Consider the following 23,123-nt stretch of genomic DNA (forward strand, 5'->3'; position numbering starts at 1 on the left):
TTTCCTCCATCTTCTCCTTGTTTGTGTTTATATGTTTTGTTTTTTAAAAGGGGCTTTTATTACTTTACTTTATTGTTGATCAGTACTTTGACCCATCATGTGCTAGGGGCTCCCATGTATGACCATACTGAATACATGTATCTAGGATTATCTCTGAAGGATACTTCTACACATCTAATTCACAAGTGTGTGGTTAACGTAAATTAATGTCTATGGAGTGATTAGAAGAATGGAAGGCAATATACAAGTGCAACCATTATTGTTGAATCATATTGCAGCTGACAACAAAGTGTGTTAAATGTACAAAATTGCATGTTTGTGTATTGTATTGAACTTCAAATGTTTGCTTCATTTAGACTACACAATTATTTTAACTTCACCTACAGTAAAATCTGTATGACCTGCTGTAACAGAACTTTGTGATAGACCGCAGGTACTCTACCATAAATATCCAACCATCGGGATGTTACAAAGGCCAAATGTATAACTGGGTCCAAAAAAGAATTAGTTAAGTTCATGGATGATAGGTCCATCAATGGCTACTAGCCAAGATGGTCAGGGACGCAACTCCATGCTCTGGGTGTCCCTAAACTTCTGACTGCCAAAAGCTGAGACTGGACAACAGGGAATGGATCACTCAATTTCCCTATTCTGTTCATTCACTCTGGTCTAGATGGACCACTGGTCTGACACAGCTGACTATTCTTACATATCTGCATTTGACTAAAGCCAATAGAAGCTTTTTACCAGAATTCCCTTAATAAACATTACTTTACTGTTCAGATATATGGTACTACCACTATTACAACACACTATTTTTCACAAATTTTGTTTCAAACTGCCAAAACATTTAACTAGTGACATTTTCTAATGGCTAAACAAAGAATACTTGAAATATTTATAATTTATTTTAGAGCAGATTATATTACTCTTTTATATATTCATGGGACCGATGGAGAATGGGCTAGACATCAGAATATGAAATCAAGGCATTCACTTTTCCATAAAACAATATATGGAAAACAGCCTGAACAAAAATGTTGTCTCAGAGTGAATGAACAGAAAGTTTACCATATGGATGTAAGGAAGAACTAGCTATCAAGAACTATTGTTAAAACACAGACTGCCTAGAAGTGCTTGTCAGTGTAAACAAGAAATGTTAAATTGAAAGCAAGATGAAAGAACACAAAAACACCAGAATCTTAATCTTGTATTGTCAGAGAGTAGTAATGATGACTCTGTCTTCCTATCTCCATTTTTCTCTTGTGCTTCTGAAACAAAGATAAAAAAGCACTCACCTCAGAGAAGATGAGCTACAGATAGCAGTAAGGAAATTTATATTCTCTAAGTAAAATCTTCATAATGAACACACCTAACAGGGGCTACATCTTTCAAGGATGACCAAATACTAAGTACATGCTCTTTTAAAGTAGCAGGCAATTACACCTGTGTCATAAATATAAAGGGAAAGGTAAACACCTTTAAAATCCCTCCTGGCCAGAGGAAAACCCTTTCATCTGTAAAGGGTGAAGAAGCTAGGATAACCTTGCTGGCACCTGACCAAAATGACCAATGAGGAGACAAGATACTTTCAAAAGCTGGGGGGAGGGAGAAACAAAGCCTCTCTCTCTCTGTGTGATGTTTTTTGCTGGGAACAGAACAGGAATGGAGTCTTAGAACTTAGTAAGTAATCTAGCTAGGTATGTGTTAGATTATGATTTCTTTAAACAGCTGAGAAATTAAGCTGTGCTGAATAGAATGGATATTCCTGTCTGTGTGTCTTTTTGTAACTTAAGGTTTTGCCTAGAGGGATTCTCTATGTTTTGAATCTAATTACCCTGTAAGGTATTTACCATCCTGATTTTACAGAGGTGATTCTTTTACTTTTTCTTCTATTAAAATTCTTCTTTTAAGAATCTGATTGCTTTTTCATTGTTCTTAAGATCCAAGGGTTTGGGTCTGTGTTCACCTATGCAAATTGGTGAGGATTTTTACCAAACCTTCCCCAGGAAAGGGTGTGTAGGGTTTGGGAGAATTCTGGGGGGAAAGACGTTTCCAAACAGGCTCTTTCTCGGTTATATATCTATTAGATGTTTGGTGGTGGCAGCGATAAAGTCCAAGGGCAAAAGGTAAAATAGTTTGTACCTTGGGGAAGTTTTAACCTAAGCTGGTAAAAATAAGCTTAGGAGGTTTTCATGCAGGTCCCCACATCTGTGCCCTAGAGTTCAGAGTGGGGAAGGAACCTTGACAACCTGCATACAGGAAGACACCTCAAAGACATAACAGATAAATTGCTGAACAATAAATACAATTTTTTCCCCCTATCCAGATGATTTGTAGAGCAGACGCAGCAAAAGCATGAAAAGCACTCTGAACAAAAAGTTATCGTTGCTCTTTTAAAAGTTTACAACTGAACATTGACTTAATACAGTTTTGAAATTTTACTATGCAGAAGAAAATGCTGCTTTTAACCATCTCAATTTAAATGAAAACAAGCACAGAAACAGTTTTCTTACCTTGTCAATTTTTTTTTTAAACTTTCCCTTTATTTTTGAGTAGTTTATGTACAACACAGCACTGTACTATATTCACTTTTTTTAATCTCTGCTGCTGCCTGATTGCGTAAGTCTGGTTCCAAATGACGTGTGTGGTTGACCGGTCAGTTATAACACTGGTGTTCATAATTCTGATGGTCTACTATATTTATATGATAATGCCTATAAATCTCAATCAAGGATCAGGGCACCGTAAGGACAAGCAATAGAAAACAATATCTACCTCAGAGAGCTTAATATCTCAATGCCAGACAAGCCATAGCAGGTGGACAAAACAAACAGATAGGATATGGTGTACTGGGAAGAAGAGTTCAGACCTTATGGCCCTCGCAGGCTGAGCTCACCACCTTTCTGCACCCTCTGTCCCCCTCACAATGTCGATGTGTGGTAGGACTCAGAAGGAGGTGAGTGTAGAGTGAGGAGTGCCTACCTTGAGTTATGGGTTATATAGGGTTATAGTAGGAGCCTTATAACCCCCGCATGGAAACCACTTAAATACCTAGTATATGAAGGCATGGGTGATAGATGGATAGTATCCTTGCCCTGTGTTTAAGTTAATAAAAGTTGCAGCCTACTGCTTAAAAGCCACCCTCATTTCATCAGTATGTCTGGATCAACAGAGTTGGGCAGAAAGGCAGAAGTCACAGTTCCCCACTTGCATAACAAATGCTAGATGATTGCAAATTTGTAGGCTTCATGCCAGAGATGCTGGAAACAACTGGCTTTTGGTAACTACTGGATATTAGACAATCAGCCATCTTCTGCCACAGAACACATTATCCCTGGATAACAGCTATTACTTAGATTGCTGTAGTGCCCAAAATGTGCTACCAAAGATTGGCTTCCAAACAACAAGTAGAAGATCCAGTCTTTGTGTTGAAGAGAATATATATTCTAAAAAGACAAAGATAGACTAAAGGTGGAGGCAGGAATGGTATGTATCAGACAAGCAACATGATATGGGTGGCAACAGGCACACTTCCTAGTTTTATTTATTTTTACACATATTATCCCTCCCCACCACTCACAATTCAGTTTGTGGTAGAAATGTACATTGTTATATAAAGAAAGGCATGTTCTAATGGCCAGAGCATAGGAACATCTAAGTTCTAATCCCAGCTCTGACTTTAGGCAGGTCACTTAACCTCTGTGTCTCAGTTTTCCCATCTGTAAACTGGTCATAATATTGTCCTCCCTCCAGCGGATGTGGTGAGAATTAGTTAACGTTGGTCACTTTTTTCGAAGAGGTAAAAGCACCATGTAATTGCTAAGCATTATTAATGAAGGTAACTGAAGCAGATATAAATAAGAAAAAACAGTTTATTGTACGTTTCCAGAGAACCCCAACTATGGTATCTTAAAACCATTCTCTTCAAGATCTGCAAACTGAAATAAACAGCACTGAAATTATACTAGCATGCAAGAAGTACAATTCTTAAAGATTGTCAAAAAGCTGCAGAAAACTAATATTTAGACATCAACACCCTTACTCGCGACATCAAGCAAACAACGTGGAACACTAGAACCCATTAATACAGGAGAATTTAGTTAAGGTGATAAACACCCAAGCTGTTCCTGTCAGGAATAGAGATGGAAATAAGTGGGACAACTACCAACAAATCAAAAAGTTTTAGGATTCAGTGGGAATTGCAAGTGGAAAATAAGCAGCAACCATAATCTTTCAAGAGAGTGAAAAGAAGACAAGAACTTGATTCTGGAAGCAACAGGAAAAATGATTTTCAGAGTTGTAGTAGAAAGAAACAGCACAAGCACAGACTGAAATAACAGCAAATAGCGGAAGGAGCACAGGATTTTGATCCTTTTCAGGGTCAGTATTAATGGATGGGAAAGCAATCCAGAAACAGGGCCTAGCCAATAATGTTCAGAGACCTAAAGTAAACAATTAATCAGCTGAATCATGAATGAACAAGGATTGGCTAAAGGTGCAGTAACTAGTGTGCTGTGCACCATGTTTGAAGATGAAGAAAATATTTTAAAAGTTGAAACTTTATTTTACACTAGGGGAACAACTATGTTACTCTGCATTTCAATAGCAGCTCACAGCCATTGTAAGCTCACGCCAATGATTCTGTGTCCCATTCAGAACAGAGCTCTTCACACCCACATCTTGCATAACACTCCATCTGTCCCATGCGACCAAGACAGGATCTCAGATTTGCATAGTAGGAGGTCTTAATTTTTACCTGAGAGGTATTCATTAAAGCCATTTTTAGCCTCAGAATTCAACCTTGCTTGGTGCTTCAGCCTATTACCATGAAAAAAGTAATTATGTTCCCCACCCCCACAACTGCAAGTGCCAGTCACCATGCTTAATATTTCTGGCTAAAGAAAGACATTCCAAGTTCTAGTGAATGCTTCCCCACACCTCAGACAAAAAGGGCTGCACACACAGTGGCACACTGCTACATCCAACGTGGGAGTTGAGCTTCTGGCTCCAACACTCCCAGTCAATTTGGGAAGCAGACTCTCATTACCAGCTGAATCCAGGTCTCCTGCTTCACACTATTTACCACAGATTTTTTGGAATGATTCTTAATTTCCTATGTTTATGGCATAAATTAGTTGCATAAGAAGTTCATTAGGCAAAGGTACATAAACATAAGTCACTAAAGGCTGACAAAAATTTACAAAACAAAACAAACAACTAACAATTTACAAATAATCTTGAAGAAATCCAAAATGATACAACCTCAGAGTTATTTGTATCAGCTCAAGCGGTTAGATAAATGAAATTTAATCATTGTGTCTTGTAAACTGCCAGGTCATTTTGGATCTCTAGCAGCAACTTTTTTGCACTTCAGATCAACTTTCAGTCACTGAATCAGAATTTCACTACAATCAGACTTCTGAAAAGTCAAGCAGCAGGTTGTTCTAATATTTGAAATTTAGAAATTGATGCACCTTTTTAAAAGAGATCGTTTGCACAAGAAATATAAGCACAAGGATTCTGGACCACATTCTATTGGAAAGTATTTCAGTATGGACTGCAAAATATTTTGTAAATGGTTCTGGGCCCTTTTTTCCTAGTTTTTAATGACGAAAAGTTCACTCCTGACACACACACACACTTCTCTCACCCCCACCCCTGCAAGGATTTTTTTAAAAACCTTATAATAATCAAGAATGTCAAGTCCGCTTTCCCTTGAAGTGGTGGTTCTCAGCTCTCAAGGATGCTTATTGTGAGCTCTTGCTCAGTAACAGAAGGATGGAGTTGAACCTTTAACAAACACAACTTCTTTAAAGCATTCACATTAGTCATTTTAACTACATAGATGTTAACAATAAATAAAAAGCAATGACTGAAACAGTCTTATTTAAAAAAAAACCTTCCCTTCCTAAATTGCTTAGCTTTCCACCTTTTGATTTTCATCTAGTCTCCATAGCATGTACTTTACATAGCGCTTTCCCAGAAAATTTTATTGTGTTTAAATTGTTCCAACATAATTGTCGAGAGCCAAATCAGCTGTTACATAATGCTGACCACGTCTGACCGGTCAGTCTACACCCAGTCAACATTGGGTCAGCTAGTTGCAGTTAAACCGTGGTGAAGGTGCTGGAGTTTGGACAAGATGTAAAAACCTGATTGACAGATGAACTGCTCAGGGAATTGTTAATTGAATTAGTCTTTAAGTCACCAAGACCAAAATAAGATAGACAAAGTAATATTTGGCTGAAGTACATAACTGGACAAATTATTCACTACGAATATAATATGAGTTTAATCCTTTTTTCCGTTTCTGAATTATCCACAAACATGTCACAATTTTTACAAATATATTCATTATTCACAACTGTTCAATAAATAGTTTGTGGGAACAAATTTTAGCCTATAGTTTGTTTGCACATTGGTGACAAAATAAATATTTGTATAGTGATTAAAGTGCACATAAAAAGAGCTTTTGGATGTGTTCATGACAGCTCTTTTGCTGCAAATGAGTACTAATATTTATTCAATGTGCTCAATCATAATGGCTCTATCTATGCAAGAAAATACAAAAGTCCTTTCAGAATGCAAATCTAAGAGGTATGTATAATACAATCAAGAAAGCAATCAGTCCTTCATCTGAGAAGACTGTCCCACTCAAATCTCTAAATGGAGAATTCACAATTGACAGAAACAAAGAAATAACAGAAACAAGCAACCCCCCCCCCCCCCCGAGAAAACCTGGATTTGTGCTGGAAATGGCCCAACTTGATTATCATACACATTGTAAGGAGAGTGATCACTTTAGATAAGCTATTGCCAGCAGGAGAGTGGGGTGGGGGGAGGTATTTTTTCATGCTTTGTGTGTATAAAAGATCTTCTACACTTTCCACAGTATGCATCCGATGAAGTGAGCTGTAGCTCACGAAAGCTTATGCTCAAATAAATTGGTTAGTCTCTAAGGTGCCACAAGTACTCCTTTTCTTTTTGCGAATACAGACTAACACGGCTGTTACTCTGAAACCTGCCAGTATGCTGTGTGAGTACAAGAAAGTGATGGCTAATCAGGAGCTCCCGCTCCACCACAATCTCATTCACTCGCCTCACATTTGCCTTAAGTCCTGCCAACCATCCTGGACAGCTGGAGAAACTCTTCTGTTGTCCAACTTCAACCCAGAAGACACCTGGTGGATAGAATGGGCAGTCTCTGATGTAAACAACAAGCACCTCACACGTGACCCTACCATTGAACTGTCTGGTTCCTTGCTCTGCTGAAGACAGTGGACGACCATCAACCATGTTAGGACGTTACATGGAAGAGAAGTACACATAATGCACAAATGTAGAACCAAGGATTCACCACAGTGTGAACACGGAGACCTCCAAACCATCCAATACATTGTGAACCAAGTGTCCAGGAGATATAGCAAAGGTGCACTCTGCATTTCCTGAAATGGATTTCAAACCTATTAACTTGTAAATGTTGCTATTTCCATATGAAAGAAAATTTAAAGAATAATATAACTATACTGAAAACTATGCATTATAGTCTTGGATTAAAAGTTAGTTTCCAGGGAATCATATATCTTGATGGGTACCTGAGGACTGTCACACACACTGCTGAAGAGCTTAACGTAGAACCATCTATAAACAAACTTGAAAATGCAATTGTCACCCCACCCTGGCTAGCCAATTATGTAATGTATTGCTCAATTGTCCACTGTTGCAATAACACAGAAAGGTCAATGGAAAACCATCAAAGATAAAGTACAAACATCAAAGCCACTTGCAGGTAAAAAGGAACATTATAACAGACAGCAGAGTGCCCTGTCTGGAAATAAAGATAAAAAACTGATTCACAGAGTAGGGAAAGACACTCTCCATCCGTTCACTGAGGACACATCTTGCTGAGCATAGGTGATTCATAAAACATTGGATTCTGGTTCCTGGGAACTGAATTCTAGGGGGAAAACCTACTTTATTAGATTGGAAAGGTAATACTAATAAGTGTAGGTCCTAGTACACGTTTTATGGTTTTGTTTCGTATTGTAATGTTTACATCACTCTCTCTTGTTTCTAGTGGAACCTATCTTTAATAAAACAAAAGAAAGTTTATTTAAGTGTTCACAAGTTGTGTGTGTTATACAGGAGTTATACAATTCAAGGTAAAACAAATAAACTGGGGTACACAGCTCCTCTGGGAGCAGAGATTCTGGGATTTCTGAGAGTGTCAGGGTCTGGATATCACAGGGGAATGCTTCAAGGGGTCTCAGGTGCATCTCTTGTTAACCTGGAAGGCAAAGATAGCGCCGGCATAGCCCAGAGGAGAGTGCTTTAGTGGCTGACAGGTTGGTGGTGTCAGGGAGCTAACACTCTGCTATCACAGGCAAGACTCCCTCTCAGTGGAGGTCGGGGGTAACAAGGTGACTCTCAGTCCTGGGTACCTGACTGTCACACAGACTATTAAAGAACTTAATATTGAACCATCTATAAATGAACTTGAAAAGGAAATTGTCTCTTAGCACCAGAAAAGGCCACAGGAAAAGATGGAATTCCAGCTAAAGTACTGAAGCAAGAAGGGCAGATTGTGCTTAAACATCTGCACAATGCCATGCTTCCCTGCTGAAGGAAAGGTGGAGTACCACAAGACATGACGGATGCCACCATCGTAACACTGTATAAAAACAAAGAAGATTGAAGTGATTGTAACAACTACACAAAAATCTCTTTTCTTAAAGTTGCTGGCAAGACATTTGCACAGGGCATTCTCAAAAGACTGCAAGTTCTTGCCAAACATGTGTATCCAGGGAGTCAGTGCGGCTTCTGAGCCAGTAGATGAACTATTGACATGGTCTTTGCACTACGGCAACCAAAAGAAAAGCGTCAAGAACAAGAAAAACCTCTCTACTTGTCCTTCATAAATCTTACAAATGCTTTTGACTTAGTCAGCACAAATGGCATTTTCCAGTTTCCCCTCCCCCTTTTTCTCACTGTATTTTCAGAGATTCATAGATTTTAAGGCAAGATGAGACTGTTACATCTTTAGGTGGACATCTTGCACACCAGAAGCCATTCAATTTTACCCCGCTAACTCATATTAAGCCCAACACACTGGGCTTGATTAAAGCATCTATCTTCCAGAAAGGCATTCTATCTTGACTGGAAGATATTAAGAAATATTAAAAAGGGATGGAAAATAAGACTGAACTACCATAATGCCATTATATAAATCCATGGTGAGCCCACACCTTGAATACAGTGTTCGGTTCTGATTGCCCCATTTCAAAAAGCATACAGTAGAACTTGGAAAGGGTTCAGAGAAGAGAAACAAAGATGATCAAGGGTACAGAATGGCTTCCAACTGAGGAGAGACTAAAAGGATTAGAGCTGTTCATCTTAGAAAAGAGAAGACTCAGGGAGAATATTATATAGGTCTATAAAATCATGAATGGTGTAGAAAAAAATGTTATCTTTTCCCACAATAAAAAAACCCAGGGGTCACTCAATGAAATTAATAGGCAGCAGGTTTAATACAATCCAGAGGAAGTACTTCTTCATACAACACACAATTAACCTGTGGAACTCCCTGCTATGGGATGCTGTGATGGCCAGAAGTATAACTGAGTTAAAAAAAGTACTCAGTAAAGTCATGGAGCATAGGCCCATCAAAGACTATTCGCCAAGATCATCAAGGATGCAATCCCATGCTCCAGGTGACCCTAAACCTGATTGTCAGAAGCCAGGAAGGGAAGACCAGGTTGTCCTCTGTATTCTCCAACAGCCCTGTCCTGTACACTCTCCCTGAAGTTCTGGTATGGGTCACTGTTGGAGATAGGATACTGGGCTAGACGGAACATTGGCCTGACCCAGTATGGTCGTTCTTATGACAAAGAGTTCATCGCTTCCCTTAGTAGTTTGTTCCAAGGGTTAATCACCTTCACTGTTAAAAACTTGCAACTTATTTCTAATTTGAATTGGTCTGGCTTTAGCTTCCAGCTTCATTGGTTCTTATTATGCCTTTCTCTTCTAGATTAAAGAGTCCTTTAGTACCTGGTATTTTCTCCCTGTGAATGTATTTACACACCGTAATCAAGTCACATCTTCTTTTTGATAAACTAAACAGATTGAGTTGTTTAAGAGATTACTATAAGGCATTTTCTCCAGCCCTTGAATCATTTAGTGATTCTTTTCTGAACCCTCTCCAAATTTCAACATCCTTTTTAAAATGCAGACACCAGAACTGAATGCAGTATTCTAGTATCGGTCTCACCAATGCTGTATTTACAGAGGTAAAAATCACTTCCCCACTCTTATTCACTACTCCCCCATTTACACATCCAAGGATCACATTAGCTCTTTTTTGTCACAGCATCACCCTGGCAGTGCATGTTTAGATGTTTGTCCATTATGACCCCCTGAATCCTTTCCAGAGTCACTACTTTCCAGGATATAGTCCTCCATTCTATAGGCATGCCCTGCATTCTTTGTTCCTAGAAGTAATACAAAGCATTTGGTGGTATTAAAGCAGCATTTCTCAAATGTGCCCACCATGGCTGCATGTGGCAACCAGGGGCTTTTCTTGCGGCCACAGCCTCCTGGGCTGTGATGGAGGGGGAGAACAAAGTAGAGCCCCCTCCCCCTCCCTGTTGCTCCTGGATACTGGGGGCAACAGCAGAGGTTGGGCCCTGTCCCCCTCTGCAGTCACCTGAGGCACAACACTGTAGGAGCAGGCAGCCAGCAAGTTCCCCACCTTTCTATGGGAGGCAGGGCTCAGGCTTTGGGCTTCAGCCCTGGGGTGACCCGGCAGTAAGCTCTGTCTGTGGGGCTTCAGGCTCCAGCCCTGGACTCTCGCTGCGCAGTGGCAGGCCCCAGGCTCCAGCCTGATGGCTTCAGGCTCTGTCCCTGGACCTCATCCTATGGCCATGGGGCTTTGGGCTCTGGCTGTGGGGCTTCAGGTTCCAGCCCCCACTGCCTCCTCCAGCCTCATCTCCCCTGGCCCCCACTGCCTTACCCAACCCTCCATCAATGGCTTAATTTGTCCCCAGGTTTGCCAGGCTGATTAAGTTTGCTGTGAAAAGTGATACCCCAATATAACGCGACCTAATATAACACGAATTCGGCTATAACGCAGTAAAGCAGTGCTCTGGGGGGAGGGGCTGCGCTCTCTGGCGGATCAGCGTGTCAGCGTGTCTGGCTCCGACACGCTGCTCTAAGCAGCGTGTTAAGGGTGCCAGGCCGGGGCCAAGGGGTTGGATAAGGTTGGCAGAAGGTCTTGGGGAGCTGTCAGGGGACGGGGGGGGGGGGTGGATGGTTTGAAAGTTCTGGGGGCGGGGTGGTCAGGGGAAGGGGGCATTGGATAGGGTGTGGGAGTGCCGGGGGGCCTGTCAGGGGCCAGGGAGCAGGGGGGCTGGGGTCCTTGGGGGTGATTAGGGACGGGGCGCTCTCTGGAGGGGGCGGGCAAGGGACAAGGAGCAGGGAGCCTAGATAGGGGGTGGGGTCTTGGGAGGGGTGGTTGGGGTGGGGGGTCTCTGGAGGGGGTAGTCAGGGGACAAGGAACGGGGGAGGGTTCGATGAGTTGGAGGTTCTGAGGGGTCAGTCAGGGGGCGGGAAGTGACTATGAATAATGGAAATGCTCGAGGCCAAAGCAAGTTCAATATAACGCAGTTTCACCTATAACGCAGTAAGATTTTTTGGCTCCCGAGGACCGCGTTGTATCGGGGTAGAGGTGTATTTGTATGTTTGTTAATATCACTTTTCACAACAGACTTACTAGCCGCACTCTGAGGCCACCAAAAAATTTGTCCTGAGAACCCCTGTATTAAAGTGCATATTGTTTGAATAGTCTAAATTACCAAGTGACCCAGATTACTCTGTATGACTTGCCCTATCTTCATAATCATTTGCCATTCTGCCAATCTTTGTGTAATCTGCAAATGTTATCTGCAGTGATTTTTCTATTTACTTCCAATATTTTTATCAATGATCTGAAGAGCCTCACACTTAGAATCAATCCCTGCAGAACCCCACTAGAAATACTGCCATCAATGAGGATTCCCCATTGAGATTTATCAGTTAGCCAATTCTTACTTAGTCCATTTAATGTGCGCTATATTGATATTGCATAGTACTAATATTTTTTAATAAGAATATCATGCGGTACTAAGTCAAATGCCTTACAAAAGTCTACATATATCACAGCTATGCAGTTACCTCCCTGAACTGAACTTTTAATCTCATTAAAAAAAATCAGATCAGGTTTGCTTCTTGAGATCTATTTCAATAAAACCATGTCAACTGGCATTAATTATATTCTCATCCTTTAATTCTGTTTTAATTGAATCAGAAATAAGTTTATTAATAATTTCCCCCAGGACTGATGTCAGACTAACCAGCCTACAATTGCCCAGGTCATCCCATTTGTCCTTTTTCAAATATCAGCACAACATTAGCACCCTTCCAGTCTTCTGGAACTACCTTAGCAGACAAGACTTATTTAAAATTCAAGTCAGCAGGCCAGAAACATCATCAGCCAATTATTAATAGCACTCTTAGGCAGAAGTTATCAGGACCTGCTGACTGAAAAATGTTTATAGCTAGTAAATCCTCATTAGTTACTAATGGACTAAACAGTACTTCAACATCCTGCTTCTTTCCAGATACAGAACAAAAATATTTCTTGAACACTTCTGCATTTTCTGCATCATTATTAACAATTTTACCACCTCCTTCTAATAATGGGGCTATGCCATCAGGATTATTTTGTTCCTAATATATTTTAAAATCTTTTTTGTCCCTAGCCTTGCCAGCCATAGATTTCCCCCAGATGTCTTTAGCTTCCCTTATTAATTTTCTACACTTCAGAACTTGTAATTTATATTGATTGCTAAATACTTTCCCTTTCTAATTGTTGCCTCCAGTTCCCTACTGAACCAGGATGGGCTTTCACCCAAAGTTGTTCTCCTTCTGGATTGTGGAATCCTGGGTTTTTGGCTACCTAACAAACTTATTTTTTTAAATAATTCCCAATTTTCATTAATATTTTTCTGTCTAAATTCCCAACAAGTTTTGCTCCAATTTTCCTCATGTTTAGGAAATTAGCCCTTTTAAAGCACCAACTACATTATTACTGGTTGGGACTGTCCCCTGTTTGCTCATATTGAATGTAATCAGGTGATGATCACTAGTCAGACAACCACCAGCTTCCAGTGATTAATCCATCTTTATATGTCACAATGAGGTCCAAAACAGAATCATTTCATGATGGGGACAATACCTTTTCTGCTAGACAACTGTTTATTAGAAATGCTACTGTTGTTTTACTACTGGCTGCCTGAGACCTCTAGCATACGTCTTCCACCAAAAACTGAAGTCCCATATAACACAATTTTTATTTCCACAAATTACAGACAGGTGAGCTTAAGGAGTAACTCTTTCTAAGTTTAATAGTGGTTTGTAACAGACCTTCACCAGTATCCCTCCTGTGCTTTACTAGCTAGCAATTAATCCATATGCATTCAAGATTCTGCAGTTCAGAGTTATAAGTAACTCTAAAACAGGTAATAATGTCTTTACCATGGAGTGCCACACAACCTCCCCTCTTTTATCCACTCTATCCTTTCTAAGCAGGTTGTGCAACTAGTGATTGACATTCCAATCATGCGAATCATCCAACCATGTTTCAATAATATCATTTATACCAAACATTCTTACAAATGAGAATTTCATATTCCTCTTGCTTATTACCTAGTGTTAATATATGACAAGTCAAAAAATTTCTTCTCTTCACATTCTTTGTCACCTTGGTTCAGTTTTTTCACAACACAGAGTTTGAGTTTCTATTGCATTTGTCATGTTAGCACCCTTCCCATGAGTTGTTAGTTTAACTCTCTTCTGACTGCTCCAGTCACCCCACCACCGCCTGTGAGATGCAGGCTCCCCCTCTCTTCTAATGAAATGCGGCCAGTGTTCCACAAAACCTTCAGTTTCACACCAGTATTTTACACAATGGTTCATCTCCAGCATTTTATGCCTTCTCTGGCTTGTGGAATTGTCAGGATCTCCAGAAAGATTACTTGGCCTTTCCTCTTCCTCAGCTCCTTTCCAAGATCCCTGAAGTATTCAATAATCTGTGTAGTTCTATGTCATGCTGTACCACTGGTTTCCATGCATATCGTCATCAATGGAGACATTACATCTCATGTCTTCGCTCTGGGGAGAGAACACAATGTTCTGCTATCCTTATGTCCCTTGCTGAATTCTCTGTCTTTTCTTCTCAATATGGAGCCACTGATGACTACTGCTTCCCTACATCAGACCACTGAAGAACCTCTCTTGCTACTTGCTTTGTACCAACAGGAGGCCCATCAGCTATGCTCCCAGTAGATGTCTGTTCCATTCCCCCGGAGACAGGTTCCTCATTAGCTGATTCACTGAGTACCTGATAATGATTCAACACTTCTTGCAGGTTGAACACCTTTTTATTCTTTCCCTTCCTGGTCACAAATCACTAGACTGCTTCTTCATTTGTACTCACTCAGGTTTCTCTATTACTGACCCTTCCCCTTGTGGAATCTGTGGCAATGATTTCTGAATCTGGTTGTCCAAGAAGTCTTCATTTTTTCGCTGCTATGCAGCATTGATACTTGCACTTCCAGACCACACATCTTACCCCTCCTATATGGACACCAACTTGCACTTCATTTACCAAAAATCTCTTCTGTCTTCAGGCATGTTCGAGGCAGGTCATTACAGCGTCTCATCATCCATATCTACTATATGGTATAGAGCAGGGGTCGGCAACCTTTCAGAAGTGGTATGCCGAGTCTTCATTTATTCACTTTAATTTAAGGTTTTGCGTGCCAGTAATACATTTTAACATTTTTTAGAAGGTCTCTCTCCGTAAGTCTATACATTATATAACTAAACTATTGTCATATGTAAAATAAACAAGGTTTTCAAAATGTTTAAGAAGCTTCATTTAAAATTAAATTAAAATGCTAATCTTATGTCGCCAGCCCGCTGCCAGCCTGGGGTTCCATTCACCTAGGCTGGCAGCTGGCTGAGTGAGGCCTGCAGCCAGGACCCCGGCTGGCAAGGGGCCAGGAGCCAGAACCCCAGACCGGCAGCAGGCTGAGTGGGGCTGGTGGCCAGGACCCCAGACCAGTAGTGGACTGAGCGGATCAGCCCGCTGCCACTCAGCCCGCTGCTGGTCCGGGGTTCTGGCCGCCGGCTCCTGCCAGCCAGGGCCCCGCTCAGCCCGCTGCCGGTCTGGGATCCCAGCCCTGTTCACATAGAGTGGGTACCTACCTTCTCCCTGGTTCTAGCTCTTCCTCTCTCTCTGCACTGAGCTGAGGGTGGGAGTGCACTGAACACAGAGCTGGGGGTGAAGGAGCAAGTTGGGGTGTAGGGTCTAGCCAGGAGCTAGAATGAGGGAGGGGGCTCAGGGTTTGGGCAGGAGGTCTGGGTGTGGAGTGCTTATCTGGGCAGCTCCCATTTGGTGCAAGGGGTGCAGGTGGGAAGGGGGGGGTTCAGGAGCTCCCGTTTGGTGCTCAGGGTTGGGGTGGGAATGTGGGGTGTGCAGGAGTCAGGGCATGGGGGGCTGGGTATGTGTGAGGGGGGCTGGAGTCAGGGCTGGGGTTGTGGGGGGGGCTGCAGGGGTCAGGGCAGGAGGCTGGGGTGTGTGGGGGTTGCAGGGGTCAGGGCAGAGGGCTGGTGGTGTGGGCTAGGGTCGTGAGGGTGCTCCCAGCCCCCTGCCCAGAGCAGCTCACAGCAGGGGGCTGTAGGGGATATGCCCTGATTCCACTCCCCTTCCCCAAGGCCCCGTCCCTACCTCTTCTCCGCCTCCTCCCCAGAGCAGCGAACGCGCTGCAGCTCGGCTTCTCTCCCTCCCTCGCAAGGGCCATCAGCTGATCGGCGGCAGGGAGGGAGAGGAGGAGGGGCAGGAACCCAGCACGCTGGGGGAAGAGGCGGGGGAAGGGGGAGCTAGCCTGCCCTGCAGCAGCAGCCGGCAGAACCAAGCTTCTTCATCCTGCACCCGCAGGGAGCGGCGCAGAAGAGAGGGCCGGGGCGGGCAGGATTTTTAATGGCACACTGCGGCCTGCCGGGGTCCCGGCCTGGGTTCGGCAGCGGGCTGAGCAGGGCCAGCGGCCGGGACCCGGCAGGCAGCAGCGTGCCATTAAAAATTGGCACGCGTGCCATAGGTTGCTGACCCGTGGTATAAAGCTATACCTAAAACAGAAGCAAGCACCCTGTTCACCTCTTCATTCAGTTCTGATCTCTTGGCTATTGTCAAACACGCAGCTCACAGGATAAATCAGGCCTGCTTGATGTATCTATGTGGCCTGCATGACAGATTCATATTCCGCAGAAACTATGTGTTTACTTTTTAAAAACCAAGATTTTAGATCTCCTGGTTGCAAAGATTAAATGTGAATTGAGTGTAAACCAATGCAGTGAGGTCTGCCTGAATCTGCAAGGCAGCCTGAAATAATATCTGTGAAATGTGAACAAACCCAGGCCCTTTAACCCAATGGGATGTCAACTCTAAGACCCAACGATTATAGTTTAATATAAACTTTATCTATTTCATTGCAGATCATTTTAGTGGATAGAATGGAGGAGCAGGTAGGATTGAAAGCCAAGAGAAGTGAGAACTAGGTGCTACTGCAGGAAAGGAAATGAAGATATAAAAACAGAGGGAACACAGACTAAAAAGGGAGAGAAATAAGGATGGGGAAGGAAGGGAAGAAAAGAACAGAAACCGCGGTGGTCTTATAGGGGAGCATATTTTCTGACTGACTGAAGCTGAACTTGACAATAAGGCACTGAATGAATTCCTAGGATTTAGTCACTGAGGTCGTGGAACCTGTGACTTCCAGCAACATCCATGACTTCAGCAGTTGGGAGCTCTGGGGTACTTCCGCTGCCTCTGGCGGCCCCTGCAACTCCTGGCCGCTGGGGGAACTCTTGAGCTCCAGGGTGTCAGAGAAACCCAATAGCTCCCAGCCTCCATGAGTGGCAGGGGAACGCTTCTTGCCCTTCAGGCGGTTTGGGGTCCGCAGATCCCATTTTGTCCCAGATATTTTTAGTAAGAGTCACAGACTGGTCACGACTTTCGTGAATTTTTCTTTTTGCCAGTGACCTGTCCTGGATATTTTCAGTAAAAGTCACGGAAAAAATCTTAGCCTTAGTTATTATTACATAAAGGCCATACTCCACCACTGATCTCTGTGTAAGCCGCCCTACTAACATCAACAGTACACAGAACTTAAATCCAGAACGGCAGTTCCTATCTACTCCAGTATCCTGTCCCTAGTAATGGCCAGTACCAAATAGTTCTGAGGAAGGCACAAGAGCCCTCCAGTAAGGAAATGTGGAATAATCTCCCTCCTCCTCCCAACACAGAGGTCTCCTCAAAATCCCTTATAGTTACAGATTGGTTTAAGACACAACACATAAGGTTTAATATCCCAAACAAAATTTGTTAGCAACAACTATTACAATGCTTAATATTCTTGTCAGTAAGCATCAGAAAGGAATTGGACAGTTATATGGGTAAATTATTGGCCTCAAAGCCATCCTGTGGCAATGAGTTCCACAGGCTAATTGCCAGCTGTGTGAAAATGTGTGGTCTTTTATCAGTTTTAAATTTGTCACCTTTTGACTTCATTGAATGCCCACTGTTCTTGTGTTATGAGAGGGGGAGAACAGAACTTCCAGATCTACTTTTCTAGATTATTATTTTATACACTTTTATGTTCCTTTTTATTCATCTCCCTTTTAATGTAAACTATCCCAGTCTTTTGTCTCTCTTAGTATTAGAGTTTTCCTCATCTCTCATCTTTCTCATCATCCATCTCTGAACCCCCTCTAATACTGGAATATGCTTTTCCAGACAGTGTGACCAGTATTGTATATAGCATTCTAAGTGAAGCCCACCACTGAATTACATAAGGGTATTATATTTTCCATATTGTTCTCCATCCCATCAGCTTCTATCAATGGAAGTTGTACTTGGATTGAGAGGGTTATGAAATCCTATATTTTATAGCCTGTACCACAGACCAATTTAAACTCAGCTCTCTTCACAAGTTTCAAACCCCTGATATAGGTGCTTATAATGGACCTCATCACTGTAGAAACTGAGTGACTGAGATGAGTGTCTCAATCAAGTTTGTAGTGCACCGTCACAACTGGGGCCTGTTAGAGGTCTAAACAGAGATTATGGGACTAAAAACTGTACTATTGTGCCCTCTCAACAGCATCAGTGCTCCCTCCAGCACTGAGAACATAACTGAGACCCACTGACAGATTGCCTAGCTGCTGCTCATGCTGCACCTGTTCTGTATATAGGCTGGGATTTTCAAAAATGGAGGGAGTAGATGACATGCTTTCACTGAATTTCAATGGATGTCGAACTCCTTTAGGCTCCTCTGAAAATGCTAGCCATAATTCAAGAAAAGATCTTTGGAAGCCTTTTGCAGGAAAGGCACACTAGAAATGCTAGAGAATGTAATAGAAACCTGTGGTAAAATAGCCTTCCTTATTTAGTGAATTTCCTTACTGAGAAACATCTTTTTCCAACGTTTACTCTTTTACAAGTCACCCTTTTAAACTCATTAAATATCTGCATGGCAGATAATCTTCCTGTTTAGGGTTAACATATTTATCACTCAATTATCACTCAAAATTATCACTCAAAACTGTAGTGGCACAACTAAATGAAAACCTATTGCAGAATCATTTTATCAAGAAACTTACATTAATTATATTTATCTAGATGTTCCTTTATGAACAAATACAACCTCTTACTGTTCATTTTGCTGTTCATGATTGACCTAACGCTCAGTTAGGAACAGTTCAAACATATTTATTCACACAACGAAGTAGCAAAAATAAATATGTTGTAGGATATAATCCTATAATATATATAAAAGTGTATAGCTATCATCTGAATACATCTCTACACATTTATATAATTAATAATACATGGTTAACAATGGTACACTGTACAAAAAAACTATGTATCATTTTATTCCATTAGAAATAAAGATAAAAGGGATACTGTTAAATAGCATTAAATAAACTTGATCTCTTAGACGACAGTATTCTTATTAGAATGAACTTCTTAAAATTACCACTCTTCCCTTTCAGGTATGCAGTAAGTTGGAGGAGACCAGAAGACTTATGTATTAACGTGCTATACACATTAAGTTATCAAGTTCTCTCATCACCAGTTACCCAAGGATCTCATCACCAATATATAAAATCCCTCAGGAAATTCTTCCCACCTTAAATTAATTAGTGAAATCAGTGCTCCAGAGAACATAAGATGATTCAATTCGCTTGGCTTTTTATTGCTCACAGCACTAGTTGTTCTCTTCTTTCATTGGCAAATATTCTCTCTAAGGGTCAAAATCTGCGGCAATATGGAGGGCTCAGGCCAGAGCCCCAGAACAACTAATACTATTCCACTAGAAAAGCAAAAACCAAACAGTATTGAAAAGTACAGTCTTGCAATAGAGATGACCATGGTAACAAGAATCATAGATTCAAATAAGTCCATCTCTCAGGATGGGATGATTTGGTAACATTTGGTACATATATAAAAGCTGTCCCACAGACAGAAAAGACAACTTTAAATTACAAGACTTGCACTTACGTAAGAGATCATTTTAATAAAAATATTGTCACAGTCTCTTGCTGATAGAATAATGCTGAGAGGCAGCTGAAGAATTCATCAAAATCAAGTATCAAGACAAAGGAGACATTTGCTTCCAAAGCAAGAGACACTGATCCTGCAACAATTTTTAATTACAATTACTATTTCTATAAAACCAAATGGCTGATGCAGATTCAAAATATTTTATCTAATTTGTACATTAAGGTGACAGTAGTTCATGGTACAATTGTTGACCTGCTGTATTCTGAATGACTTAGAAATCAAATCTATGTACTTCGGTCATGGTCAGGTACCCACAATAGTGGATTTTGGGTGGAGGTTTTGGTATGCTGTACTTCAAATTTACACTCTCTTCCTTTCCCCAAACACATATTTTTGTTTATTATGATCAGCTATCCAATAATATGACTGGCATGTACTGCAATGGTATAAAAAGCACATGGGTCCTTGTAGAATTACTATAGGTATATTTTCACTTAAATTAACTGTCCCTTAAAAAGCTGCTGATGTATTAGACACAATATAGATTTTTTTACTCTCCAAAAATCACTCTCAATATCAGTCATTCATGTCTTCTTATTTAATAGCATATTAATTATGTTCATTGACTTAATATTAAAGATCCTGAATTACAAGGAAGTGCTGATGTCTATAGGATTTTCGTCGACACTTCTATCGTTTTGGACATGCCCCTCTTAATAACTTCATTGCTATGCAGCAGCTGCATTTATTATTATTCTCCATCATCAGTTTACTTAGGGGATAGCAGTTTTTGGAAGTTAGACTGATTATCCTGATGTTAGCTGGTAGAATATGCCCCGTCCCATCTCAAAATTGTGTGTGCATTGGCATCAGCAGTAAAGAATGTGACAGAAGTGTTTTTTGGACACAGGAAATGGCAGCTTCAGTAACAGCAGACTGTTTAAATAATTCTCCTACTCATTTCAAACAATTAATAAAAAAAGAGAGAGCTGAACAGAAAAGTTTTTTACATTAACAAAAGTCTTGAAGAACAAGTTCCTTAAAACTGCTTCAGAGTAATCTTTTATTTATTAACTTCACAAATTCAATCCAGGTAAGGAACAAAAAACTTACTTGCCACAGACCTTAAATTTTCAGAATCAGGTAGTGTAAAGTTATTCTCTACTCCTGCTGTACCCTTCTCACCTTCTTGTTTGAAAACAATACCTCAAAGTTAGCCTTAGCATGAAGCAGCCATTGAGACCTGGAAAAATGCACACGAAGGAGATGCAAGAATCCTACCACTGCAAGATTATGGTTGAAGTTTAAGGAAATGTTTCTTTAATTCTGTGCATGGGCAGCAGGTTTGTATAATTTTTGGTGGTGCCCAAGTGGATCCGTCCCATCCATAGGATGGACCAGGCCAACCGCCCCGGGCCCCACGCTTTGGGAGGCCCCGCGCTTCAGAGGGACGTGGGGTCCAGGGTGGCCTGGGGGGTTAGTGGGTGCCTGACGCCAACAGCAGCAAGCAACCCTGCTCCGCCCCACCTCTTCCCCCCCTACCCCCACTCCACCTCTTCCGCAAAGCCCCTGAGCAATGCCAGGAGCCGGCGAGGTGGAGTGGAGTGGACTGGGGCCAGGTCACTCGCTGCTGCCAGCGCCAGGCCCCCTGCTAACTCCCCGGGCTGCCCTGGACCCCATGGCCCCCTGAAGCACAAGGCAGGGGTAGGCACTACCATGTTGTGCGATGAACACTTGACAAAATTACTGGACTTAGTGACGGACATTGGGGGTGGGGGGGCTATTATGTCATTCAATCATTCAACCCATAAAATAGCACACATTTTGCCACACTGAAAAAAAAACCCAGTAACCTAGCTAATAAATAAATTCAACTCATATAATTAATGAAAAATGTGTGTACTGTATATGAGATTATATGAGATATGAAAATGAGCTTGCTTTGGGATTTTACAAGGCACTTGTATCTTTTAAACACATTTGGTACCTTGTGTAATGATAACACTTCTTGCAAATTACATAAATAGGGAACCCATGTCCCCTTCCCTCACCCCATTGCAAAGGCACAGGGGTTATTGCTGGCTGCCCTAGGGCTGCAGAAAACCCCATGGGCAAAACATATGGAAAGAAGAGGATCAATTTATACAGAGGGCTGAAGGGGACTCCCACAGTGCATTAATTAACACTTAATAAATACATCAAAATTAAATACATTACAGAGATAAGAACCTGTAATGACAGACTTTGCTTCATGAGAAGCTCCAGAGAAAGAAGACCCAGAGGAAGTAATGGTAGGGGCAATCCTAGGGAGACCAAAGGGCCTGGCAGAGGGAGCAGACAGAGAACAAGGGTAGAGGCAGAGTCACTGCAGGGTTGACCCAGTCTTCTGCTCTCTCCGGTGGGTAGAAACACTGATCACTATCACTATGGGAGGGAACAGTAGAATGGAATGCCCAGAAGAATGAATGACTTGAGGACAATTTCCTGAAGGGACCCTTACCCTTGCAGAACTTTTCTAGCTCTGACATTTACATTTCTACACAGGGTGGCTTGGCCCACAGAAATAACAGGTACAATTCAAGTGACTTTTAAAATTGCCTATGAAACCAAGTTAACAAAATTAATGAACTTATGAACAACCAGAAAATATACTTCCCAAGTGAAAAAACTCTAAATGGATTTCTTTGCAAAAAAATTGTAAGTTTTCTTACAGGAAAAGCCACAAACTGTCTGGAAAGGAAGAGTACAATGAAAGATGTAAGCATCTCATTTATCAGTGCCTTGGGATAAAAGGAGTCAGGCAAAAACAATTTCACAAGGACTACTGGAAGGAGGCTTGTCTTCTCTACAAGTGCACACTACACTTTCCAGTTGGTTTTTCAGGCTCCTAAACACAGATGGAGATCATCATTCCCATAGTGCTGAACTGCAAAGAGTCACAATACACAACATTTGAACTCTTTATGATCTTTTTTCTTGGAAAATTTGCCGCCTTCTTCCACATTCCTCAGTATAATGGTGCAAAAGTGTCCATTTCCACGAAAAGGAATATTAAAAGACGCCAGTCTTTAGAGTGCAAAAAAAAATCTCTGATAAGTAGTTAGTTACTTTTATCTGACTGGTTTCAGAGTAGCAGTCGTGTTAGTCTGTATTCGCAAAAAGAAAAGGCGTACTTGTGGCACCTTAGAGACTAACAAATTTATTTGATCATAAGCTTTTGTGAGCTACAGCTCACTTCATCGGATGCATTCCGTGGAAAATACAGTGGGGAGATTTATATACATAGAGAACATGAAACAATGGGTGTTACCATACACACTGCAACCAGAGTGATCACTTAAGGTGACCTATTACCAGCGGGGAGTAGAACCTTTTGTCACGGAGTCGCCAGGCGATGCTCTGGAACTGCTCCCTACGAAGCCAGTCAGGACTCTGGGGAAGTCTCCTTTCTGTGAGCAGA

At 41.6% G+C, this 23,123-nt stretch overlaps 1 protein-coding gene across 2 annotated transcripts in view; it reads right to left on the reverse strand.

The window, feature by feature from the left end:
- Positions 1 to 23,123, reverse strand: part of CDYL (chromodomain Y like) — a 201,275-nt gene that overhangs the window by 110,167 nt on the left and 67,985 nt on the right. The gene's annotated exons all lie outside the window — the stretch shown is intronic.

This window comes from Eretmochelys imbricata, chromosome 2 (assembly GCF_965152235.1).
Source record: "Eretmochelys imbricata isolate rEreImb1 chromosome 2, rEreImb1.hap1, whole genome shotgun sequence".
Taxonomy (NCBI): Eukaryota; Metazoa; Chordata; order Testudines; family Cheloniidae; genus Eretmochelys; species Eretmochelys imbricata.